Genomic DNA, 27,817 nt, shown 5'->3' on the forward strand with positions numbered 1-27,817 from the left:
GGTCTGGACTTTTCTTTGTGAGAAGGTTTTTAATTACAAATTCTGTTTTCCTTGTTTGTTTATTTATTTAGTTTTAAAGATTTTATTTATTTAAAGCCCACCTGAACCGGTGGAGGGGTAGAGGAAGAGGGAGATGGAGAATCTCAAGCAGATTCCACACTCTGTGCACAGAGCCCAAATCCAGGCTCATCCCAGGACCCTGAAATCATGACCTGATCTGAAAACAAAAGTTGGATGCTTAACTATTTTAAATAGATATATGACAATTTAGATTCTTTATTTTTCATGAGTGAGCTGTAGTCTGTGTTTTTTGAAAAATGGATCCATTTCATCTAATTTGTCACATTAATGGACATAATATTTTTCATAATATTCTTTTATCGTCTCTAGAATCTGGGCACATGCCCTCTCTTTCTTTCCTGATATTGATAATATGTGACTCTTTTTTCCTGACCAGTCTGACCAGAGATTTGTCAATATCATTCAACTTGTAAAATAACCACACTTTGGGTTTCATTGATTTTTCTTTGTCTTTTTTCTGTTTTCTTTAATTTTTATTTTTCTCTTTAGTATTTCTTTCCTTCTGCTTATTTCATGTTTAACTTGCTCTTTTTTTCTACTTTCCTTTTTTTTAAATTAGGTTTTTTCATTCCAGTATTGTCAACACACCATGTTATAGTAGTTTCAGGTATCTTTTAAAAAAATAATATCTTAAGGTGGAAGTATAATTAATTTATTCAGGAACTTTTTTCTTTTATAATATAAACATTTCTTGCTATAAATTGCTTTCTCTACAAAACTTCAGCTGCAGGGACGCCTGGGTGGCTCAGTTGGTTGGGCAGCTGCCTTCGGCTCAGATCATGATCCCAGCGTCCTGGGATCGAGTCCCACATCGGGCTCCTTGTTCTGTAGGGAGCCTTCTTCTCCCTCCGCCTCTGCCTGCCACTCTGTCTGCCTGTGCTCACGCTCTCTCTCTCTGACAAATAAATAAATAAAATCTTAAAAAAAAAAAAAAAAAACTTCAGCTGCAGACATTTTGTTAAATTTTGCCTTTATTTTCTTAATGAAAACCTTAAATTTTCCCTGTGATATATTATTTGGCTTGTGGGTTATTTGGAAGTATTATCTTTAACTTATGGTATTGATTTGTGGTTTAATTCTGTCATGGTCAGAGAATATGTTTTTGATGATTTCATTCCTTTTAAACTTAACAAGATTTGTTTTATAGCCCCAAACACAGTTTATCTTAGTAAGTATTCAATGTTACTTGAAAATAATGTATTCTGCTGTTGTTGGATAGAGTGTTGTATAAATATTAACTAGGTCAAGTTCGTTGATAATGTTGTTTAAATCTAGTATATTCTTACTGATTTTACTGACTAGTTGTTCTATTAGTTACTGAAAGAGAAGTGTTAAAATCTTCAACTGTATTTGAATAATTTTTTATTTCTCTTCTCAGTTTATCAGATTTTGCTACATGTATTTTGAAACTCTGTGATTAAGTGCATACATAGGTAGGATTATTATGTCCTTTTGACTTATTCACTCCTGTGTCATTATGAAATGTCCCTCTTGATCTGTTTTCAGACATTAAGGTGGCTTGATTCTTTTCTCATTTGTTTTCCTTCTCCCAGGTATCAGAGTTAGTCACTGTCTGAGGATGTCTACTGTCTGAAGAGCGTGACTCTGGTATACTTTATTCAGTTTTTTAGTTTAAGGTGGAAGAGTAAGTCTGGTCCCAGTTGTTTCACTGTGGTGAAAAACAAATCCTTCTGCACTGGTCATTTAAAATCCACCAATCTGACTTTATTTTTTAAAGATTTATTTATTTATTTTAGAGAGAGTGGCAGGAGGGCTAGAGGGAGAAGGAGAGAGAGAATCTCAAGCAGACTCCATGCTGAGCACAGAGCCCCATGCAGGGCTCCACCCCATGACCCCAAGATCATGAGCTGAGCCGAAACCAAGAGTCGCGGCCCAACTGACTGAGCCACCCAAGTACCCCCCCAGCCCCAGCCACCAAACTGACTTTAAATCTTGGTGGGACATCATCCTTTCCTTTTTATTCATCCTTTTCTTCCATGACCGTCTTCTTGAATACAGACATTTCTGCAGCTACTTTTATTCCTGGTCAACCCTGTGAGAATTAACACTTGGAACAAGTCCATGAACGAGGAATTGCAGTCAGCGTTCCAGGACAGAAGCAGAACCGCGGGGATGGTTACATACATTCACATACATATGTATATATATTCATATACATATTTGAGATATTTATTGAAGTTGGCTAAGTAGTCTACATATACATGCTGACGTGTCGTGGCTCAGACTCCACGGGGCAGTGTGATCCGGAAGGGAAGAAAGACGTAAAGTGGGGAAGATTAGAGCAAGCGGGAACCCACAGGCATGAAGGGGAGCCCCACAGGATGGACTGAAATCTGTGTCACTTCGGGGCACATGTCCTCCAGAAGCCAGGGCCTTTCATTTAGAGCTAAACACACACGTTTATCTGGGAAAGAGGAGGCCGAAGGAAGATCCAGGGGAAGGTGGGGCAGTGGCAAGGCCAAGTGCCACCTCCTGAGGAGGTCAGTCAGCAGAGGAATTGGAATGAGAAGTCCAGAGGAATTGGACTTCTCCCCCCTCCAAGAATGTCTCTTGGGGACCGTCCAGTCAGAAACATCTAAAAAAGGGAATTCTGGGGAATATAGTTCAACCTGGCCAAGTTGCTATAGATATCAAGATAATGTTTTGGTATTTACATATGTAATAATCAATATACTGTCTTAATTACTATAGATTTGTAAGTAACTACATATATCTTGATATATCTATCTTGTACCAGTCTTCGAATTTTGCTATCTTTTTCAATAGCTTCTTGTTTTTTTAAGTTGCTATACATTTTCATATGTATGAGACAGTGAGTTAATTTCCATAAGATACATATTTGGAGGATGATAAGGATTTTATTGAATCTATTGATCAATTTGGAAATAGTTGCCATCTTGATAAAATTGAGTCTTTAAAAAAAATTGAGTCTTTCAAAAAATAAACATAGTTTTCCCCTCCATTTAATTTCCACCAGCAATATTTTGTGGTTTTTAATGCATATTCTTGCACATCTTTTGTTAGATTTATTCCTAGATGTTTAAGGTTTGGCTGCAAATGAAATATTTGAATTTTAATTTCCACTTATTTTATACATATGTATTTTATATGTGGTCTATAATGAAAGGAAGAAACAGAAACAAATAATGTTTAATCTTAGCTGAAAGTGGGATCTTCATGTTACTTCAAATGTGAACCAGAGGGATTGAAGAAATAATTGAATGAATACCCCTGCTGCACAAGAACATTCATTCACACTTCACCCACTAACATTTAAATAACATAATTTTAATAATGAAAGTTCAAATTAAAGGGTTGATTAAAATTTCGGGTTTATTTTTGTCCTAGAATGGTGTTTCTTGATTATGAACTTGGATGGTGAATTCATTGAAAGGCTGATGTTGGGGCACCTGGGTGGCTCAGTCGGTTAGGTGTCTGCTTCAGCTCAGGTCATGATCCCAGGACGGAGTCCCTTGGCAGGATCCCAGCTCAGCAGTGAGCCTGCTTCTCCTTCCGCCCCTCCCTCTGCTCAAGCTCTCGCTCTGGCTCTTAAATAAATAAATAAAATCTTAGGGGAAAAGAAAAAAAAAAGCTGATGTAACACTCATTCAATGCACTTCTCATTTTTTTCCTGATACAAAATCATGGGACCCCAGAATGATTTGATCATATTCCCCCTTCAATCATGCAAGAAACTGCTGCGTGATACTTCTTTCTTGTGCCTTTATCCTGAATATCAGTCATAATTAAAAGTAATGTGTATCAGTTTCTTTGCTTACTATAGAATTCTGCATACTATTCTTTCATCAGGTATAAATTCATGTTTAATAATGTCCTCAACACCTATGTTACATCTAATGTTCAAATTGTGCTTGGGTTTTTATCTCAGTGAGCGTTTTTAAATTAATTGATCTGTTGGTTTTTCTTCTTTCAACTTTTTATTTTGACGTAATTTCTAATTTATGGAGAAGTTGCAGGAATAGTACAAAGAAGTTTCATAATGCCTTCACCTGTATTCACCAAATGTTGACAATTTATGATATGTGCCTTAATTTTTCAACGGCTATATCGAGATTTACATCCATATAATTTTTTTCCTTAGGTATTGAAAGTGAGTTTCAGACAAGATGTCCCTTTAGCCTTATTACTTCAGTGTTTTCTGGAAACAGGACCTTCTCTTTCCTAACCACAGAGCATTATGAAATCAGGATTAAAATTCTTACTTAATCTACAGATCTTGTTAATGTTTTGCTAATTGTACAGCAATTTTATCTCAGGAATAGTAGATTGCATCCAGTTGTCCTGTCTCTTTAGTCCTTGAATCTGGAAGAGCTCCCCACTCTTTGTCTCCTGTTATATTTATTTTTTGTTTGCTTGTTTGTTAACCTACTTGACAGGGAGAGAGCACAGGTAGGGGATGACGGAGAAGCGGGGGTGGGGGTGGGGGTCTCAGTCCGGGGACCTTGAGATCATGACCTGAACCAAAGACAGACGCCCAACTGACTGAGCCACCCAGGCGCCACTGCTTCTTTGCCATTTAAAAAACAAGTTGGTCGGCGCCTGGGTGGCTCAGTGGGTTAAGCCTCTGCCTTCGGCTCAGGTCATGATCTCAGGGTCCTGGGATCGAGTCCCGCATCAGGCTCCCTGCTGAGCAGAGAGCCTGCTTCTCCCTCTCTCTCTCTGCCTACTTGTGATCTCTCTCTGTCAAATAAATAAATTCTTTAAAAAAAAAAAACAAAAACAAGTTGGTCACGTATTTTGGAGAATGCACCCCAAACTTGAATTTGTCTGATGTTTCCTGAGAGTCAAATTCAGATTATGGGCTTTTAGCAGAAGACCACACAAATGAGGCAGTACCGTCGCAGACCATCCCTGGGAGGTGCGCGATGTTGATTGTTGATACTGGAGAAGCTGACTGTGGTCAGTCGACGCACGTTGTGTGCGCCGCGGCTCTACACGATCAGACCACGATTCTGCTTTCGTAGTGCTCATCATGATTTATGCATTTCGCTTCTTTTTCGTTACATTTGATTGTCTAGAAAGAAAATAAGGTCAAGGAAGAAGAAAGGGAATATCTGACTGGGAGAACAAGCACGGTTTGTCGGAGCCACGAGATTGCACGGAAGCGCAACCAGGCCCCCCGGGAAGGGACGCGCGCTCCCCGGGGGCCGCGAGGCCGGGCTGTGTCCCGGCGGTGTGGCCGGACCGCGGGGTGGCTCTGTGGCTGGAGGTAAGCCCCGCACCTCGGCGGGGACTCCTGCACACCCAGCCCCACCTGGGGGCTCGCGGAGCTGACGTTTCAAGTGACAGCCGTGTGCTCGCCACAGGGCGCGCGTGGGGAAGAAAATCCGGGTGGGCTTTCAAGGGCAGCAGAGAGGCGGCATCGCCGAGCCCCGCGTTTCGCTCGAAGAAAAACTGGGTTGCTGGGCTTTCTTCTTTAGTTTCGTGTTTCGTTTTTGGCCCATGAAGGTAATTGTTAAAAAAAAACAAAAAACAAAAAACAAAACAAACAAAAACAACACACCGCAGGACAGGCGATTCGGGGCAGCAAAGTTACAAGTGAGGGATGGAGCCCTCGGTCACCTGTGTCCCCCTGCCGTGGCGGGAGCGGCCAGCGAGCTCCCCCCGGGGCAGCCTCAGGGCTGTCGGAGAAAAACACTTGCCGCAGTCGGCAGGACTTGAACCTGCGCGCGGAGCCCCCAGGGGATCTCGAGCCGGTGGCCTTAATCGCTCGGCCACGACCACCCGCATGTGGGAGCCGCGCACGCGCTCCCGCGCTGCTCCCGGCGGTGCGCACCGGCTGCCCGAGCTTCCAGCCCGCGCCGCGCGGGTCACTGTGGGGGGGGAAAGCGCCGACCCCCGGGACTCCTGGCACCCCCGGCACACGAGAGCACCGACGCCACCAGCAGTCCCAGGTGAGTTCAGGTTTCCCGTGCGCGCTCTGGGGCGGGCCCCGCGCGCCGCCTTCCGAGCGCAATTCCCCTGCGGCCCCAGGGCCCTGAGGTCTCCTTCGGCGCCAACACCCCTTCCTGGCTGACCCCGCGCGCGGCGGGCTCCGTAGGGGGACCGGGGGTGACTCCGGCTGGGTTTCCAGGTGGGGGCAGCCCGGGCGGGCTCCGGGGGCTCTGGGCGGGCCCCAGGGGGCTTCCGGCGAGGGGGGGGCGCGGAGGGGCTCCGGGAGGGCCGGGGGGTGGGGGTGGGGGCTCCGGACGGGCACCAGGTGGGGCACCGCTTCCGCCGCTTTGCGTCCGGGACGGGGGACACCCCCCTCCCCTGCATATTGCTACGCCTCGTTTTTTGTCTTTGTTTTCTTTGAATAAATGTCAATTTTTGAGGCAAAGATAAATAGGAGGTGGGGGAAAGAGGTGTAGAGCAGGGTGAAGGGGGTGGGAGGGAAATGAAGGGCGAGCCGTCGCCTACTGACATGAAATCAACTCTAAGGTACCCCCAGTTTAATGGAGGGGAGTCCGGCCCGAGGGGAGTATTAAGCCGAGTTTGGGGTAAAGGAGCCGGACTCCGTGTTTGAGCAGTTTATTGTTCCAACGGCCTTTGCTCTCGAGCTGAGGACTGAGTGCAACTTAAAGTAGAACAGAAGTTGGGATAGAGATGTTGCCAGAGTAAGTTATATCGTGACTCTTCTGTTGGGTCTGTGTGGTGTCCGTCGGATGGGGTGGGGACCCCCAGATGTGGGGAGACGATCATGTGGAAGTCGGTGGCCGGGCAAGCGGGGAAAGGATTCACCTGAGGCAGAACAAGGAGAATAGAAATTTACTGATAACAACATGGCGGGGGAGTGGGGGGCGCGGAGACTGGCTGCAAGGAGGCGGTGGGGGCTCGTAACTCACGGTGCACCAGTGAGGGGTGCCTGGCTGGCTCAGTTAAGCTCACTGGACTCTTGATCTCAGCTCAGGTCATGATCTCAGGGTCTTGAGATGGAAAGGGGGCTCCGAGCTGAGCGTGGAGGCTGCTTGGGATTCTCTCTCTGCCCCCTGCCCCCCACCCCCCTCGTGTGCGCTTGCTCTCTCGCTCGCTCTCTTAAATAAGTTAAATTTTAAAAATGGGAAAGTGAGGGGCTGCCTGGGTGGCTCAGTGGGTTAAGCCTCTGCCTTCAGCTCAGGTCATGATCTCAGGGTCCTGGGATCGAGTCCCACATCAGGCTCTCTGCTAGGTAGGGAGCCTGCTTCTTCCTCTCTCTCTCTCTCTCTCTCTCCACTTGTGATCTCTCTCTGTCAAATAAAATATTTTTTAAAAAATGGGAAAGTGAGGAGGTATGGGGAGGTATGGGGATATATGGAATTTTCCCTCGTTGAAACGTCCCGGGTTGTAAGTAGCCCATTGGTCAGCTGGGCTTATGGGAATTTCTAAGCGGGTCACGGGATGGGCCGGTCCGCACAGGTGGTCGCTGTGGGCGCTTGTGCCTTCATCAAGTTCTCATTGCTCAAACATTTTGTCTACGGTCTTCACTTTTGTAACAAGCCTACAGCATTTTAAGTAAATTCCTTTGGAACACTAGTTTGAAGGAAGTTGAATGCCTAAGAAATAACAGAAAAGAAACATTTCATGCTTTCAAAAACCACAGGGGGAGAAAACATGGCTGCAATTAATATATACTGAATTTGTTGAATTGATTATTATTTTTTTTTACTTAGACTGAAGTAACAGAGATCATTGACAGTTTCACCTTTTTTATTTTTCTCCTCATTAACATGTCTGGACTGGAAAAAAAGGGGGGGCATGGGACAATAGATTCAGACAAAAGTGAATTGGAGTTCAGCTGCAGGAAACAAAATCATTCTAGCCATTTTAGTCCCAAACTGGAAAGAATCTAAAGTCCATTAACAAGAGAAAGGGTAAGTAATCGGTTTTTATAACAAAACGTGGGTAGAGCACTGAAAATAGGTGAATTTCAACAGTACACAAACTGGAAAATCTCACCTCGTATTAAAGTGATGCCACACTTAAAGACATGCATACCTCATGATTCTATTTATATGTAGTTCAAAATAGACAAAACAAATTTATGGTATTAGAAATCAAAGGTGATTGTTGAAGGTAGTTATGACTGAGAAAGTTATGACTGACGGGACCTGCTGGAGAGGCTGAGAATGGTGGTTTCTTGTTCTGGAGTGCTGGATACATCAGTGTGTTCACTTTCTGAAAATTTCTTGGGCTGTGAAGTTACAGTTTATCGACTTTTCTGCATTGATACTATATTGTCTGTCAATAAAAATTTACTTAACAGAACCTCTCAAGCTATTTTAAGCAAAAGGGGATTTAAAAAGAATACAGAAACTTACGAAGTTTTTGGAACAGAGGGATGGAGGCAAGTGGCGGCTCTCATCCAACCTTGAGGGAATGGTCTCCCCAGAGAGGCTGCTATTGTCTCTACCATCAAAAAAGTAGGAGATTGGGGTGCCTAGGTGGCTCAGTCGGTTAAGCATCCAACTGTTGGTTTCTTGGTCTTGGCTAGGGTTCTGATCTCAGGGTCCTGAAATCAGGCTGGGGTCATGATCTCAGTGTCTGGAGATGGAGCCCCACCTTCATTAGGCTCCCCACTCAGCGGGGAGTCTGCGTCTCCTCTCCCTCTGCCCCTCCCTCCACTTGTGCACACTCTTTCTCAAATAAACACATAAATCTTTAAAGAAGAAAGTAAGAAATGAAGATGCTGCCACTGGAATGGTTGATTTCCGGCATCGGAGGCTTCTTGAATACGAGTGTTCTTTCTGGGGCAGTGGTTCTCAAAATGGGCATGAATGTGATTTGTCATGACAGAAAGCAAGTCGGTCATTGATTTTGTGCCCTGAGGTGATTGAGTGATGAGGGGTCACTCAAGAGAGGAGAGGTCAACACAGAAAGAAGAATTTAATGTTACTCACAGTTCCCCCAGAAATAGTTTTGAGTTCTCTTAGAAACAGTCCTCCTGAAAACTAGAAACAACCCACGGTGGGAAGCACCAGTGTTGATCAGGAAGCAGAAAAGAGGAAGGGGAAAGCATGAGCCATAGTCTTTGTTGGGATTTCCAGAGGAAAGGCAAGGCAGGTCAGGGTAAACAGTTTAGGATGGGTCAAATTGAATCATCCAAGTGAGCTTTCGGGGTGTCAGGGCTCTCCCTAGTTCTCTGGTACCTGGCCCTGGGCTGATTTGGCGCAGGGACACATTGGCCTGGTTTGTGAGCATTAGATAAAGAAGATGGTTCAGGTAATAGGCTCTGGATGGCAGGAGACATTAAAAGAAAAAAAAACCCCACAAAACTCTGGGGTTAATTTGGCCCTCTATGAGTGGGTACCAAAGAGACAAATACAGAATCTAAGAAAACACAGAAGAGTCAGAAAGTAATTTAATTTCAAAACAAGTTGCCAAATGCTGCTGCTCTGGGGACCACTCTTTGAGAGCCACATGTTGGGGGCCGCGCCCTGCCTCCTAGATGTGAATTAGCAAAACCGCTGACACCTCGCACTTCGTATCCGTCTGCAGAACATCCAACGTGTCCATGACCGAGCTTGGCAGCACAGAGCCAGAAGCTGCCTTATGTCCACGCTTGAAAACTCTGAGGCAAAGAGAAATCACACCCAGAACCCTAGTTGCAAGGGAACTCAGGAAATGTATTTTTAACCTTCTTGCCTCTGTAGCACAGGAGGGTTCAGAAGATGGAACTAGATGGTTACTGTGCAGACATTGAAGCTAACATGTTCTGCCTTCCCGGAGAATTAAAAATAATGCGCCGGTATCACACTGAGGGGAAGGTGACTGACACCTTGAAAGGGGCCCTCGTTGTTAGTGACCAGCTTTTCAGCCGTTGGCCCAAGAGATTCTACTCAGATTCCCACCATCAGACTGATTGCCTGTAGTCTTTTTTTCTTATTGCTTTTAAGGAGTTCTTTTTTTTTTTTTTTAAAGATTTTATTTATTTGACAGACAGAGATCACAAGCAGGCAGAGAGAGGTGGGGAAACAGGCTCCCTGCTGAGCAGAGAGCCCGATGCGGGGCCCGATGCGGGGCTCGATCCCAGGACCCTGAGATCATGACCTGAGCCAAAGGCAGACACCTAATTGACTGAGCCACCCAGGCACCCCTAAGGAGTTCTTTATATATTCTAGACATAAATTTTTTAGCCAGATATGTGTATGACAAATATCTCCTCCCACTCTGTGCCTTTTCATACTGCTAATGGTGTCTTTGGATGTGAAGTTCTTAAGTTTAAAGAAGTTCAATTTATCAATTTTTTATGGTTTTTGCCTTTTCTGCTTGTTAAACCAGAAATCTTTGCTAATCCAAAGCTCATGAAGATCGTCTCCTGTATACCTCTGTAGCATTTTTTGTTTTAGCTCTCATAGTTCCATCTCTAACACATCTGGCATTACTTTAGGGGGTAGTTCCACCTTTAACACCTTTAACTTCTGGCACTAGTTTGGGGGATAGTTTGCAGAAGACCTGGATGTCCACACTGTTTCCCTTCGTACGTCCACCGACTCGTGTCTGCTTTGTGAAAAATCTGTCATTTGCCTCCACCGAATGGCAGGGACACTTTGCTGTGTGTCTTTGGTTTTGTATAAGCATATGTCTACTTTGTTCCATTGATCTTTTTATCTGTCTTTATGCCAGTAACATACTTCCTCTTTTTAAAAATTTAAATTCAGTTAATTAACATAGTTTCAGAGGTAGAGGTCAGTGAGTCCTCAGTCTTATGTAACACCCCGTGCTCCGTACATCATGTGCCTTCCTTAATGTCCATCCCCCCGTTACCCCATCCCCCCAGCCCTCTCCCCGTCAGCAACCCTCAGTGTGATTAAGAGTCTCTTGTGGTTTCTTTCCCTCTCTGATTTCATCTTGTTTTATTTTTTCCTCTCTTCCCCTATGTTTCTTAATTTCCACATATGAGTGGAATTTTCTGTTCTGTTTCTTAAATTGCACATATGAGTGAGATCATATGATAATTGTTGTTCTCAGATTGACTTATTTCACTTAGCATAATACCCTCTAGTTCCATCCAGATCATTGCAAATGGCAAGATTTCCCTTTTCTTAATTTAAATTCAATTAATTAGCACATATTATTTGTTTCAGGGGTACAGGTCTGTGATTCACCCGTCTCATGGAATACCCAGTGCTCATCACAACACACACTCTCCCAACGTCCATCACCCAGTTCCCCTAGCCCTCCACCACCCTCTCCTCAAGCAATCCTCAGTTTGTTTTCTCTGATTAAGTGTCTCTTGTGGTGTGTCTCCCTCTCTGGTTTCATCTTTTCTTCTCTTTCCCTATGATCCTTTGCCTTGTTTCTCAGACTCCACATACCATTGAGATTATATGATAATTATTTTTCTCTCATTGACTTATTTTGCTCAGCATAATACCTTCTAGTTCTATCCATGTTGTTGCAAATGGCGAGTTTTCATTTTTGATGGCTGCATAGTATTCCACAGCATAATATTCCATATATATACCATATCTTCTTTATCTAATCATCTGTTGATGGGTATCTGAGCTCTTTCCACAGTTTGGCTATTGTGGACATTGCTGCCGTAAATATTGGGGTGCACGTGCCCCTTTAATTCACTGCATTTGTATCTTTCGGGTAAATCCCTAGTAGTTCGACTGCTGGGTCGTAGGGCAGCTCTATTTTTTTGAGGAACCTCTGTGCTGTTTCCCCAAGTGGCTGCACCAGCTTCCATTCCCACCAATAGTGTAGGAGGGTTCCCCTTTCTCCACATCCTCGCCAGCATCCGTCATTTCCTGATTTGTTAATTAGCCATTCTGACTGGTGTGAGGTGGGATCTCATTGTGGTTTTGATTTGTATTTGCCTGATGGTTGATGATGTTGAGCATTTTTTCATGTTGTCTGTTGGCTGTTTGTATGTCTTCTTTGGAGAAATATCTGTTCATGTCTTCTGCTGATAGTAACACTAGCTACCATGTTATTCACCTATTAAGTATAATTTTCAGATTTTAAAATTTTTCTTTGGCCTTAAGAATACCCTTTATTATGTCTTGTAATGCACATCTGCTAATGAAGAGTTCTCCCTGCTTTTGCTTGAGTTAAATCATCCTTATTTTGCCTTAATTTTCCTCATTTTCTAAATTTCGGTATAATTTATATACTATAAAGAGCACAAATCTGAATAATATAGTTTGATCAGTTTTCACTTATACCTGTGTGACAATCACCATGATCAAGATATGGAATATGTTTGGGCTATCTGGGTGGCTCAGTGGGTTAAAGCCTCTGCCTTCGGCCTGCTTACCCCCCTCTCTGCCTCCCTCGCTGCCTACTTGTGATCTCTGTCTGTCAAATAAATAAATCTTTTTTTTTTAAAGACTTTTTATTTATTTATTTGACAGGAAGAGATCACAAATAAGCAGAGAGGCAGGCAGAGAGAGAGGAAGGGAAGCAGGCTCCCTGCCGAGCAGAGAGCCCGACATGGGGCTCGATCCCAGGACCCTAGATCATGACCTGAGCCGAAGGCAGAGGCTTTAACCCACTGAGCCACCCAGGTGCCCCCAAATAAATAAATCTTAAAAAAAAAAAGATACGGAATATTTTCAGCAGTATGAAAGCCTCTCATTAGTCTCATCGCAGTCCGTGCATGTGCTCCCTCCAAAAACAAGCGTTCGATCATCATAACTTAATTTTGCTGTTTTGTACTTCTTATTAGTGGGTATTCTTCTGTGTCTTTTTTGAGTGACATTATATCTGTGAGACTTAGCCATGTTGTTGTGTTAATATCAGTATTTTTATGCTGACTGTATATCTCCATTTCCATTCTGCCACAGACAGACACTTAAATGGTTTCAGATTTTGACTATTACAAATGAAGTTGTTATGACATGCTATTTATGTTGGTTATATACTCAAGTAGTGTAATGTCTGGGTTATGTAGGTATGGTGAAACATTTTTCCAAGTGGCTATACTAATGTATACAGAGAGAGAGAGAGTGAGCACAAGCAGGAGCAGGGGCAGAGGGAGGAGCAGATTTCCCTCCCAGCAGGGAGCCAGATGCAGAACTTGATCCCAGGTCTCTGGGATCATGACCTGAGCTGAAGGCAGACACTTAACCGACTGAGCCACCCAGGCGTCCTCTGATTTATACTCCTACTAACAAGGTGAAAAATACTCCTACCACCAATTTGTATTGTCAGAGGTTTACATTTTATCCATTCTGATTGGTGTGCAGTGCTATCTAATTTTGGTTTTGATTTGCATTCCTCTCATGACTAATAATGTTGAGTATCTTTTCGTATGTTTATTGACCATTTTTATAAAGTGTCAAGTCTTTGGCCCATTTTTCAAATTGGGTTGTCTATTTTTATTGATTTGTAGATGTTCTTTGTATACCTGAATATTAGTCCTTTTATGGATATATATATATTTATATATTACATATATACCACAAATACCTCCTCCCATTCCATGGCTTGTGTTTTCCCTTTTTAAATGGTGTCTTTTGCAACCAATACATCCTTCATTTAAAGTATCTAGCTCATCAACCTCTCATTTTATGATTTAGGTTCTTTATGTTTTGTTTGAGAAATCTTTGTCTAGCCCAAACCTATGAAGATATTCTTCACTTTTTCTCCTAGAAACTGGGTTGATTTTTCTTTCACATGATGGTTTAGGTTTGTCATGAAATAGTTTTGTTTAGAATGTGATTGTACTGTAAAGTAGGAAGTCAAGGCTTATTTTATTCTATCAAAATGTTGTATCATCATTTATTAAAAAGACCACCCTTGCTTGACTAAATTTACCTAAGGCCTATTTTGTAAATTGGCAGCATAGGTCTTCTAGTCTAGTTTGTCTTCTTCAATATTGACTTGACTTTTCAAGTTCCTTCGCATTTCCCAATATAATATTTTAGAATTAGTTTCTACAAAAATACTTTCTGAGATTTTGATTGGGATTTCATTGACTCTATTGATCAATTTAAGAAGAACTGACCTAACACTATTGAGTCATCCCATGTAAAACCTGGCATAGCATTCTTTAGGTCTTCTTTAATTTATCCCAGTAATGTTTTTTTGGTTTTTAATGTATTCTTCTTGCACTCATTTTTCAGACTTACTTCTAGGTAATGTTTGTAATGCTATTGGAAATGGAATTTAGAAAATTTTATTTTTCACTTGCTTATTGCTAAAATGTACTCATACATTTGATATTTTATATATTGACCACAAAGGCAATAACCTTCTAAATGGTAGCTAATAATAAGTAACTAGATTCAGTTAACTAATTCCAATAGTTTTTAGATTCTTCTTAGTTTGGTACATTCATAATCAAGTTACCTTCTAATAACAAAGGCTTTATTTCCCAATATTAATATCAATTATTCTTGTTTTATTGTGCTAGATTTTACTTTTAGCACCATGTTGAGTAGAAGAAATGATATAGACATTTTTGTCATAGTCCCAAACTTGAGTTCATTGTAGGTTTTTTTTTTTTTTTGCTTTTAGTTAGACTAACGTAATTCCCCTCTATTAAGCATTTTTTTTGAGTTTTTATCATGAATTGATGTTGAATTTTATCAAATGGTTTTTCATATCTACTAAGATGATCATTTTGGTTCTTATATTCTATTGATGTGGTAAATTACATTTTAAAAATGTTAGATCAGTCTTGACTTTCTAGAATAAATCCCATTTGGTCATGATGTTTTAGATTTTTTTTTTAAATGCTTGTTTTGCTAATATTTTAGTTAATGGTTTTGAGCTTATGTTTATAAGAGATAATTGGCAAGTAATTTTCTGTTCTCTTAGTCTCTTTTCAGGTTTTATGTTGGTCTCATAAAATGAGTTGAAAGATGTTCTTTTTCCATTCTCTGAAAGGGTTTCTGTAAGATTGATTTTATCTTTCTTTGCATAGGAGAAATCACAAGTGAATCTGTCTAGGCCTTGAGGTTTATATGAGTGACTTTTTAAATTGTGGATTGAATTTCTTAAATAGGTATAGGACAATTGAGACTTCCTATTGCTTTTTGTGTCGGCTGTGGTAAACTGAGTTTTTCAAGGAATGTACCCATTTCATTGAATGCTTCACATATACTGACATAAAGGTATTCATAATAACGCATTCTTGTTTTAAAATATATTTACTTTGCTGATTTTCTCTGGTGTATGTTTGTTTTCCATTGATTGATTTTTGCACTTATTTTTGTAGAGGCTTCTACTTTTTGCATTTAAATTCTCAGCATTTTAGGGCTTCCTGAGCCATTAAGTTAAAAAATCGCTTATTTTCAACCTTTCTCTTGTTCTAGTGCTTGCAGTTAAATGTAAAAGTTTCCCTCTAAAAACAGCTTTAGCTACATCAGGCAAATGAGAATATATTGTACTTCATTACTATCCAGCTCAAAAATATTTAAATTTCCAATGTATTCTCTTCTTTTACCCGTGGATTATATAGATGCTTTCTTTTCAAACATTCAGGGTTTACTGGTAGTCTTTCTGAAATATATAAGATTAAACCTCTGTTATAGTTGGTTTATGTTAATTTTTCTTTATTCTAAAGACCTAGCTGTTACTTCTTTTGTGTGGTTCTTATGACCAGGGTTTGTCACTTACTGCTTAGCCTCTGAAGTCCCAAATGACAGCCGCTAGTGCTTATGCAGTTCCCTCCAACTGGGAAAGGCGTGAGCTTTAAGGGCTTCCCCACAACTGTGCAGCTGCTGAATCCCTACAGAGTGTTATCAGTCTTAGGACTGCGCTTTTCTGCAGAGCTTTGGAATATCTTTTTGTATATGTGCAATTTAGGAATTAATCAGTGATGTTAGAAGAGTTTATATACAGAAGTTTGAGCTTCTCTGTGGTTCCCTCATCACTGGAGTGTGGTCCCTCAGGGTCCATAGACGTTGGTAGCCCCGGACTCCGAGGGTCTCCTCAGCCCAGTGTGTCTACTTCTTTGTACTATTCCAAAATGCTGCAAAATAGAAACAAAATGCTGCAAAATAGAACATGTCCTCAAGGGGAAGCCCTTGTGCACCTCATATCATTTCCTTTCTCTCAAGAATTGTAGCATTGTAGAATGCTCTGCCTGCATTCATTGCTTATCAGTGCCTTCGTAGTTCCTATCCATAAATATGATGAATCGTATTTCCTCCATAAAAAAAGATATTTTGTCTATGAAGAAAAGAAGTAAGAGACAAAGAAAATTCAGTGCTAGGTGAAAAGAAGGGGGCACCCTCCTCTGCAGTAGAGTTATCAAAGAAACAAACTAATGGCTGACAGTGCTGTACAGTACTACTACTACTACTACTTATTTATTATCAGAGAAAGCACAGGCCGGGGGAGTGGCAGGCAGAGCAGAGGGAGAAGCAGGCTCCCCACTGTGCGAGGAGCCTGGGATCATGATCTGAGTTGAAGACAGACACTTAACCAACTGAGCCACCTACTCATCCCTTAATACTACTTTTTAAACTTCACTATCAAAAATTCATGACAGAATGCTAATTAATTTTAAAATAAAATTTCAGATTTATTTTTTTAAAAAAGATTTTATTTATTTGACAGACAAAGATTACAAGTAGGCAGAGAGGCAGGCAGAGAGAGAGGAGGAAGCAGGCTCCCCACTGAGCAGAGAGCCTGACGAGGGGCTCGATCCCAGGACCCTAGGATCATGACTTGAGCCGAAGGCAGAGACTTTAACCCACTGAGCCACCCAGGCACCCCCATATTTATTCTTTTATAATGGAAGGGTGTTCCTTCTTTCAAAAAACAGTGTTGTTTGGGTTTAACATGGTTCACAGAAATATAGACTTTAACATTTGTCCATTTGGCAGTTGGTCCCAGTACTGAGTGTCCATCTAATTCAAACCTTATTCATCATTATAAGGGAGCAAAGAATGATTCAGATTTGGTCACATCTTTCCATGTTACAATTGTTGTTGTGGATTTTAGCACCATTTTTTTTCATATATTAAAGGTAGTCAGTTATTTTTTTAGTGCCTGATCTTATTTTGTTTCATTTTTTATTAACATATAATGTATTATTAGCCCCAGGAGTACAGGTCTGTGAATCATCAGACTTACACACTTCACAGCACTCAGCATAGCACATACCCTCCCCAATGTCCATAACCCCACCACCCTCTCCCTACCCCCTCCCCCACAGCAACCCTCAGTTTGTTTTGTGAGATTAAGAGTCTCTTATGGTTTGTCTCCCTCCCGATCCCATCTTATTTCATTTTTTCCCTCCCTACCCCACCCCCCGGACAACCCCCTCTCTACCTCTCAAATTCCTCATATCAGAGAAATCATATGATAATTGTCTTTCTCTGATTGACTTATTTCACTTAGCATAATGCCCTCTAGTTCCATCCACGTCATTGCAAATGGCAAGATTTCAGGTTTTTTGATGGCTGCATAGTATTCCGTTGTATATATATATACCACATCTTTCTTATCTATTCATCTGTTGATGGACATATGGGTTTTTCCCATAGTTTGGCTATTGTGGACATTGCTGCTATAAACATTTGGGTGCACATGCGCCTTTGGATCCCTACATTTGTATCTTTAGGGTAAATACCCAGCAGTGCGATTGCTGGGTCATAGGGTAGTTCTATTTTCAACTTTTTGAGGAACCTCCATACTGTGTTCCAGAGCAGCTGTACCAGCTTGCGTTCCCACCAACAGTGTAGGAGGGTTTCCCTTTCTCTGCATCCTCGCCAACAATTGTGGTCTCTTGACTTGTTAATTTTAGCCATTCTGACTGGTGTGAGGTGGTATCTCACTGTGGTTTTGGTTTGTATTTCCCTAGTGGTTGATGATGTTGAGCATTTTTTCATGTGTCTGTTGGCTGTTTGTATGTCTTCTTTGGAGAAATGTCTGTCCATGTCTTCTGCCCATTTCTTGATTGGATTATTTGTTCTTTGGGTATTGAGTTTGGTAAGTTCTTTACAGATATTGGATACTAGCCCTTTATCTGATATGTCATTTGCGAGTATCTTCTCCCATTCTGTCAGTTGTCTTTTGGTTTTGTTGACCATTTCTAAAGATAGTCAATTATTAAACAATGTTGTTTTTGGCATGTACTGTTTAGCTTTTTCATGTGTGTTATGAATTTCTTTGCTCACTCTAGCACTTTGCACCCATTCCTTCATCAATCCTAAATTCATATTCCGTAATTTACTCATTGCCCCTTTCATATAAGTGGTGCAAACTGTATATTTATGCTTTTAAATTTGAATGCATATAGTCTTTATTTGTGGTTTTATTCTTTTTTCTTTTAACTTTATTTTAAAATAATTTTGAAATAACTTCAGACTGACAGTGAAGTTACAAGAATATAAAGAATTTCTGATTACCCTTCATTCCCCAAATTTAGCATATTTAGCATATTACTGTGTTTTCTTTTTCTCTGTCATATAAATAAGTGTCCTATACACTTTTTTGGAAACCGTAGGAGACTAAGTTTTAAAGGCATTCTTTTACATAACCAAAGAACAATTAATACATTCAGGAATTACCACTGATAAAGTAAAATTATTTAATGTATGTGCTTTATTCAGAGTTCACCAATTGTTCCAATAATGCCTTACAGCAGAAGAAAATCCCGGGTCATGTGTTGCGTTAAGATGTCTCTTTAAATCTGAAATATTTATTCTTCCCTTGTGTTTCCTAAAAGTGCTATTTTTGAGGAGTACAATTTAGTTATTTTGTAGAAAGCGCCTTCGTTTGAGTTTGTCTGAGGTTTCCTCGGATCAGATTCCGTTGACACATTTTTGAGACATACTGACACGTCACATCCGGAGGTAATTCTGATTGGCCGCTTCGGCCCACCACATGGCGTCTAACTGGCACCGCCCCTGCAGGGAAGCCATTTTCCTAGTTGGATTCTTTCCACTCCGCGCTCACTGTGTATTCCGAGCCTGAGCCCCAGGGGGCGCTACCCGTGTCCGGCTGGGGACCTCGGACCCTGCGGCTGCAGGTGGAAGTCCCAGGGCCGAGCGCGGACCCCCCCCATCTCAGAGCACACGGTGCGGCCTCACGTCTGAGGCGCTACGATGGCCGGGACTAATAGAAGGGGAGTGGCCGACCTGACCCGAGTCCACTAAAGCTTCGGGCCGGTCTCCCGAGGAAAAGAGGCCCGTGCGCGGGGGTGGGAGTCCCACCCGCTCCGGTACCCAACTCCGGACGCCGCGCCAACGTCTGTCTCCGAGGAGACTTCCAGGCCGCCAAGGTCTGTCTCCGAGGAGACTTCCAGGCCCCGGGCAGAGAAAAACACGCCGTAGTCGGCAGGATTCGAACCTGCGCGGGGAGACCCCAATGGATTTCTAGTCCATCGCCTTAACCACTCGGCCACGACTACCCGACGATGGGGCGGCCGTTTAAAGTCCCTCCTAGAAACTACAGTCACTGGAGCAGCAGGCGGGGCGATCGTGGCCTCCAGAGCAGGACACCGTGGTCTGTGGACCATAGGGGAACCCTCCGGTGAGGGCCGGCCGGCGGCACGACGGTCCTCTCCTGCAGCGGGGGACGGCGGCCCTGCAGCGGGGGTCCATCCAGCGGCGGCTGCGCGGACTCCCGAGGCCCCGGCGCCGGACCACCCCCGCCGCCGTTCTGCGCCGCAGCCGCGCTGCCGGACGCTTCCGGGGAGGCCAGGGCGCTGCTGCCGTGGGTCCCGGGGTCCCGGCTTCCCCCGCAGAGGTCAGGCTCGTGGCGGGGCTCGCACAGCGGAGCCGCTCAGGAGCCGAGCTTGTCCACACTTGGCACATCCTCCACCCCTGGAGCCCGGCCACCTTCCAGGAGGAAGACCCGCGTCTGACTTGGGGCCCAGGCAGCCGCTCCGCAGGCGAGCCCGTGGTCTTTGCCCCCGTCCGGGGTTTGGATCTCCCAGTCCCAGGCTGCGGGTGACGGCGCTCCCCGGAGCCCTGCGCCCGAGTCTGGGTTTCTGTCTACCGCTCGGTTTGCGGTGCCAGTTTGAGAGAAGGGGAAATGATGGCGAGTGGAGAAAGCACGTGCCTTATGGGGAGGGGAGGAACAGACGGGAAAGGGTTTAATGGGAGAGCCTGCTCCGAAGAGATAGATGTTAGCTAGTTATTATCCATAATTTACACATATCGCATACTCTTTACTGGGTGTACACATACACATATTATTCATTTTTCATGAATTTTCATCCCTTTCTGTTCTGTACTTGGCACGCTGAGTTAATTAAATGAGTTAATTCAGGTAAAGTATTCAGGGTTTGGTATCCAGTAAAAACTCAGTAAACCTTGGTTTTTATTCACTAAATTATGCTTCTATGTATATAGTGTTTTTTATTGGTGTGTCGCACTTGATAGCTGATCAGTTACTATTTTACTTATATACTTGGAGCTTCTGTATTGGCTTCCTGTGGTTGCTTACATTTCATGTGCAGACCTAGTCACTAAAACTAAAATAAAGGTACACACGCACATTTTTCTTATCCTCAATATGTATTGAAAGCCTCATTAGTATAAGGTATGACTAAAAAATTAACAAATCATCAAATATCGCTTGTCTTTTGCTAAACAGTTCTTTCCTCAATTTCTTTTTAAAAATTTTTTAAAATTATTTTTTAACTTTTATTTTTTACTACAGACAGCAAGGAGAAATCAGGCTGCACTTTCTACACTTTGCTTGGCAACTTCATCACTAAATATTCAAGTTCATTTTTTATAAATTCTGTTTTCCACCCAACTATAGAGTACAATTCGGCCATATTTCTTTCACTTTGCAACAGTCACTTTTCTTCCAGTTTCTAGTTACATGTCCGTCATTTCCTTCTGAAAACTTACCAGAGCACCTTTAACAATCATGTTTTTTAATTAACATACTTTAAAAAAATGTTTTAGGTTTATAGATAAATTGAGCAGAAAGTATAAAGTTCCTATACATTCTGACTTTCCCCCTTCCCCCACCACTTTTCCCTATTAACATCTTGCATTAGTGTGGTACTTTTGTTACAATTGATGAGCCAATGTTGATAAATTATTAACTGAGGACCCCTAGTTTACATTAGGGGTTCACTCTGTGTCTTGTACATTCTATGGGTTTTCAAAAATATATAATGACATATATCCAACATTACATTATCATGCAGAAATAGTTTCACTGCCCTTAAAAACCCCCTTCTTCTGTCTGTTCATCCCCTACTCCCCTCCCCCCATACCTTGCAACCATTGATCTTTGCTGTCTCCATAGTTTTGCCTTTTCCAGACTGTTTTATGGATGGAATCATACAAAGTCTTTCAAATTCTTTCACTCAGCAATATGCGTTTAATGTTCTCTAGGGCGTTTTGGTAGCTCAATAGTTTATTTCTTTTCATTGCAGAATAATATTCCATTGTCCAGATGTACCATTGTTTATCCATTCACCTATTGAAGGACATTTTGGTTGCTTTCAAGGTTTGGAAATCAGGTGTTTGTATGGACATAAGTTTTCATCTCATTTGGGTAAATACCAAGGAGTGAGATTGCTAGATCATATTATAAGAGTATGTTTAGTTTTATGAGAAACCGCGGACTTCCTTCCAAAGTACTCCCACCAGCAATGAATGAGAGATGCATTCTTAAACTCAGGAAATTGTTCATGCCTTTACTTGGGATACTACTGTTACGGAGGTAAAAGTGAGAGTTTGTGACCAAATTACTAAATTCAAGTCCCAGCTTCCCCACATAGTGGCCATATGATCGTGGGCAAGCCATTCAACTTATTTGTGCCTCAGCTTCCTTTATTGTAAAGCAGGAATTATAATACAGAAATAACTTTATTAGGTTGTTTTAGGAATTAAAAAAAATTGAAAGGCAAAAAGCACTTGGAACAGTGCCTGGCATATAGAATGTTAAATCATAGCTGATTTCCTATGGTCGCTTTCCTGATGGCTGGTTATCCCTGTGCCGGCTGTCCTTCATATCTCTTTCTTTTCTTCTCCTTCATTCATCTTTTTCTTTTGAATCATGGAAGAGCTTTATAAGGATATTCTATACATAATGGACTCACTTTTCACAGCATCAATTCAGTTCTTCTCCAGTATGGCTTTAATTATGGTGCTTCATTTTAAATATGCTCGTTATATATTTTTATCCTTTTTCATCTAGAATGTCTTTTTAGTATTTTGTTTTCTCCAGCTTGTTCTCAAATCTTTTTATCCTGTTTCATTCAGGCCATGTCTTCTTGCAGCCTACTGAGAATACCAACTTGTTCCCTGAAATTTTCTAGTGCCTACCTTAGATCTTTTCTGAAATCTGCCCTCAAACACTTGTAGTTTACAGTCCCCTTTCCTTTGACTGTGAATGTTTTTCATATACTCAGTGTTAGCATTTCCGAATTTAGTGTTGGGAGTGACTTGATCTTCCGCCCTCTACCCAAAAGCTGGGGACGCACAGCACAGTGAAGTGCGTGCGCCAACCACACATGGAAAGTATCAAAACCTACCGACTTCTGTTGGGTTCTTTTTTGCCAGGAACATACTGACAGACCAGCGTTGGACTCCACTGGCAGCCGGCTGACGCAGGCAAAACCAGTGCACTGCTGTAGGGCTGTAGAGCAAAACACAGTAACATCACCTCCCGGTTACCTTTAGCATTAAAAAAAATGTGGGTCGTGACCCATTTGAGAATGCTGAAAGCAACAGGATGGGTCACGACCAGAATTCTTTAAATGACAAAGGAATAGAGCCCTAAATAGAATGCAGGACAAGTAATGAGGCAAGTAATGCACCGAGAAGTACCTGTTTGTGTTTTAAAACTATATGCGTGTGTAAATGCATATTTACACTGTTCGGTCACAGAAACGTGGAAGTCTCCGTGTACCGCTACTCCCACCTGCGACGTTGAGAAGCCAGTGACTGGAGGGGAGAGCTCTCGCCCGGTCCAATGGGAAACCGTACACGTTGGCTTTGGCCTCTGGGAAATGGAGTTCTGTGTCTTGGAGCATTCTGGGAATCGTAGTTCTGCAGTCCTCCCGGCGCGGTGGAAAGCCTGCGACGTGTGGGGGCGGGGTTCTCTTCACGCGACCGGAAGTGGCCGTTGAAGCCGGCAGTAGGCGTGAAAAGGGGTGGGCGTTGGGGAAGTGCAGCCTCCTCCGCTCCCTCTGCTAGGTCTGGTGATTGTCCCGGCGCTTCCGGACGCGGGATCCGAGCGTGTGGATCGCCCTAGAGGGAGGGAAGCCCAGGTATCACCATGGCAACCGCCAGCCTTGCGGCCGCGTGACGTCACCCTTCTCATTGGGCTGGAAGCGGCCTCTGCGGGAGGGAGCTGGGGAGTCCTCGAAGGGGGCGCCCCTCGCCTCCCTCTGTGCGGGGCGGTTCCGCCCTGATCCCTTGGAGGGCTTTGTTCTTTTGTTCCGGTCTAGGAGGAAGGACTGGAGCGGGGCCCCGCCCTGCTTGTCCGCCTTCCAGCTTTTCCACCCCGCAACAGGTGTGTCTTCCTGTCCCCGCGCCGGGGTGGGAGCCCGCAAGTGTGCGTGGAGGTGACGGGCCGGGTCTGGGGGCGCCTCTGGCCGGATTCGAGGGTCCGCACCAAGGCTTTCCTTGCCTCTGGAGCTGAACCTGCGTCCTCGAGCTCCGCTCTCTTTTTGTTCAGCGGGAGTGACTTGTTCGGTGGCTCTCGGCGGGCGCTTCTCTTTTCCAGGGATCTCTCAGCCGCCGTGCAAAACTCTGAAGTATGATTGTGACGCATGCAGCTGACCCCGGGCTGTGTCTTTTAGGGCCGCCAGTCGCAGCGTGTGCAAGGGTTCATCTGAGCCCCCGACCGAGGCCCCAGCTGGAAGGACGCTGCTCGGGAAACCCGGTGTGCACGTTTCAGAGGAGCGGAATGAGCTGCTGAGATGGAAGGTAGTGGGGACCACGGGGGGAGAGCGGGGTGATGGACGCAGAAGAGCAAATACCTGACAGCTGGCAGAGGTGGGAGGAGGGAGCCTTCTCGCAAGGATAGAGAAAAACTGAATTACATTAAGGTCTGAGATTCTTACTTAGGTTTATATGACGAGACTTGCAGGAAGAGTTAATTCTCCCTGGCTTCGGGATGGGGAATGAAAAGGAGCGATGATTCAGAATGTCTGTGATCCTCGCGTGACTTTTATTTCTTAAATATTAGAATGATAATCTTGTAGTCAGAAAAAGTCTTGGTAATCAACCCTTCAGTACAAGAATAAAAGTAACCCTGACATATGGCCGTTTGTTAAGTCTATGCCTGAAGTGTGGCATTAAACTCTATTTTGGGTGTAGACTATTCCCTTGGTAGCTCTTTCTTTTCTTTTTCTTTTTCTTTAAAGTTCATTATTTTAGGCAGAAGTGCCTTTCCCCTTAACTTCTATGCTGGATCTTAGTTCTTAGTCTTCAAAAGCAAGAGACTTATCTCTCTCACGTTACTGCCCTTCAGAATGTGAATTCAGCTGTTATAACTCCTACTCAGATTCTTTTCTTTTCTAAGCAAAACAGCCACAGTTCCTCTCACGGGTCTTCGTATCTATCTGGACCTCTTTTCCCAAGACTCTCCCAACTGAGAGCATGCTTCTTAAAATGCATTGCCTAAAATGAAACATAGCTCTTTAGATATGTTTATGATAAGTTCTATACACTTTTAGTACCTGCAAATACTTTTTCCGGTTTGGATTATACTTTTGCTGTTTAGCATCAGATTATGTTTGCTTTGGAAACAATCAGTGATATTCTGTAAACTCTGTACATAAACCACTGTACATACACTACAGTGAACTAGATTTCTGCCTGCCTTGTGTAAGAGAATTGCTTTTTTATCCCTAATATCACAATTTACATATATGATTGTTCAGTTTTTTTGTCCAAGTTTTCCAGCTTGTCAGAATAATTATGAATCTTCACTTACTCACTGTTTGAACTGTCCTTTCCAGCTTCGTGTCACTGGCGTATTTAATGAGTGTTCCTTCTATTTCTTCCTTCAGGTCAGTGTTAGGACAGAGCCCTGTGCCATGTCACTATAGACTTTCCTCTGCATTGTCAGTGTTTTTACATTCTGTAGGTATCAGTATGCACTCAAGTTTGGTTTGACCTATTCATATACAGTTCTTTTTTTTTTTTAATTTAATATCATTAGAAATCTTAACATTACTTATTTACATAGGTTTGAGCCATATCTCATATTAATCCTCAGTTCTTTTTTGCAAGAGTGCAGAGAATCTTCCTTACAACTGCAAGTGTATTTAAAATTTATCTCAAAACAAAAAGTTTAATTGTGAAAATCAACTGTCTTTCATTATATTAGCGGTAAGCAATTGTAAATTATAATAAAAATAACAATTCTGCTTACAATAGCATCAAAAATATGAAACAGGAATATAATTAGCATGTGTTAAGATCTGTACACTGAAACTACAAAACGTTGCTGAGAAAAATATTTCCAGCTATACTGAGATATAGCTGTTGTGTAAGTGTAGTGTAAGTTTAAGTTTTCCAGTGCGGTGACTTGATACACTTGGACGTTGGGAAGTGAACACCACAGTGAGGTTAGTTACCCCATCTTTCACCTCACATATTTGCCTTCTGTGCGTGTGCGTGGTGAGAACCTTTAAAATTGACTCTTTCAGCGGGTTTCAGCTATACAATACGGTGTTAGTAACCACAGTCACCGTGCTCTACAGAGATCCCCAGAACTCATTTATCTTACAGCCGGGAGCTCGTGCCCTTTGACCAGCATCTCCCGTTTCCCCCACCCCTCGACCCCTGGAAATTCTTTGTCTCAGCTGTTTTAGATTCCACGTATAAGTGAGATCAGGCAGTATTTGTCTTTCGTTGTCTTATTTCACTTAGCACAATGTCCTCAAGATCCATCCATGTTGTTTCAAATGGCGGGATCTCCTTCCTTTTTTTATGACTGAATAGTATTTCAGTGTGTGTGTGTGTGTGTGTGTGTGAGCGCGCGTGCTCGCGCGTACACACACATAACACAGCTGATAGAAATGTAAATTGATATGACCTCTTTGGAAAACAGTACAGAGGTTCCTCAAGAAATTAAAAATAGGGGGTGCCTGGGTGGCCCAGTCAGTTAAGCGGCTGCCTTCGGCTCAGGTCGTGATCTCAGGGTCCTGGGATCCAGCTCTGCACTGGGCTCCTGCTCGGCAGGGAGCCTGCTTCTCTGTCTCCCTCTGCGGCTCCTCCTGCTTGTGCTCTCTCTCTGTCAAATACATAAAATTTTAAAAAAATTAAAAATAGAACTACCATATGATCCAGCAACCCCACTTCTGGGTACATATCCAAAGAAAATAAAGTCTCCTTGGAGAAGCACCTGCACCCCTGTATTTACTGCATTACTAATCACAACAGCCAAGACACAAGAACATCCTATGTTTCCGTCAGCAGATGAACGGATAAAGAATAAGTGATCTGTGCATTTCCATAGTGGCTATATCAGTTTACATTCCCATTAATAGCTCACAAAGGTTCCTTTTCTCCACATCCTCACCAATACTTGTTATCTTTTGTCTTTTTGATAGTACTCATACTGACAGGTGGGAGGTGGCATCTCATTGTGGTTTTGATTTGCATTTCCCTGATGCTGAGTGATGGCAAGCACCTTTTTATGTACCTGCTGGCCATCCATGTCTCTTCTTTGGAAAAATGTTTATTCAGGTCCTCTGCCCATTTTTAAGTTGGATTATTTGTTTTTATGCTATTGAGTTGTATGAGTTCCTTATACATATTTCATATAACCCATATCATATACACGGTTTGCAAATATTTTTTCCCATACCATGGGTTGCCTTTTCATTTTGTTGATTATTTCCTTTGCTATACAGATTGTTTTTTTTTTTTTTTTTTTTTTTAGTTTGGTTTATCTTTGCTCGTGTTGCTTGTGCTTTTGATTGAAAAGGTTGCCAAGACCAATGGCAAGGAGCTTTCCTCCTAACTTTTCTTCCAGGAGTTTTAGGATTTTAGGTTTTAAGTCTGTAATCTATTTCAAGTTAATTTTCATGATTGGTGTACAGTAGGGGTTCATTTTCATTATTCTGCATGTGATTATCTAGTTTTCTTACCACCATTTTTTGAAGACTGTTCTTCCTCCATTCTTCCCCCATTGAGTGTTCTTGGCTCTCCTGTCCAATATTAATGGGCCAAATATGCTGTTATGCTGAGTTTGAGAAGTATTGGTATTAATTCTTGCACTGTTAGATCGAGTTCACCGGTGAAACCGTCTCATACTAGGCTTGTTTGTTGCGGGAGGTTTGATTACTGGTTCAATCTCCTTACTCCTTATTTTTCTGTTCAGATTTTCTGTTTCTTCATGATTCCGTTTTATTAGGCTATATGATTCTAAGAGTTTATTTTTTATAAGTTATCCAGTCTGTTGGCATAGTAGTTTTGTCTGATCCTTTGTGTTTCTGGACTATCAGTTGTAATGTCTCCTCTTTCATTTCTGATTTTATTTAAGTCTTTTCTCTTTTTTTCTTAGTTTAGCTGAAAGTTTTTCTATTTTGTCTGCCTTTTCAAAAAAACCAACTCCTAGGTTCATTGATCTTTTTAATTATTTTTCTGGTCTTTATTTCATTTACTTCTGCCCTCTTTATTTCCTTTGTTCTACTAACTTGCGGGCTTAGTTTGTTCTTTTTCTGGTTCCTTGAGGTATAATGCAGGCTGTGTATTTGAGATCTTTTTTCTAAATGCAGACATTTAGCACCTCTCAGAGCTGCTTTTTTTTGCTACATCCCATAGGTTTTAATATTTTGTTTCCATTTTCATTTGTTTCAAAATACCTTTTGATTTCCCTTTTGAGTTCTTCTTTGATCCTT

The 27,817-nt window shown here is 42.4% G+C and overlaps 1 protein-coding gene and 1 non-coding gene across 2 annotated transcripts in view; one reads left to right on the forward strand and one right to left on the reverse strand.

Moving 5' to 3' along the window:
* The window catches only part of LOC111138601, an 896,555-nt gene that overhangs the window by 849,970 nt on the left and 18,768 nt on the right, over positions 1-27,817 (forward strand). The gene's annotated exons all lie outside the window — the stretch shown is intronic.
* On the reverse strand, positions 19,315-19,396 carry TRNAS-AGA. Its single transcript has one exon. It is a non-coding gene; the product is annotated as a tRNA-Ser (tRNA).

This window comes from Enhydra lutris, unplaced genomic scaffold (genome assembly GCF_002288905.1).
Source record: "Enhydra lutris kenyoni isolate GAN:26980312 unplaced genomic scaffold, ASM228890v2 scaffoldscaffold93, whole genome shotgun sequence".
NCBI lineage: Eukaryota > Metazoa > Chordata > Mammalia > Carnivora > Mustelidae > Enhydra > Enhydra lutris.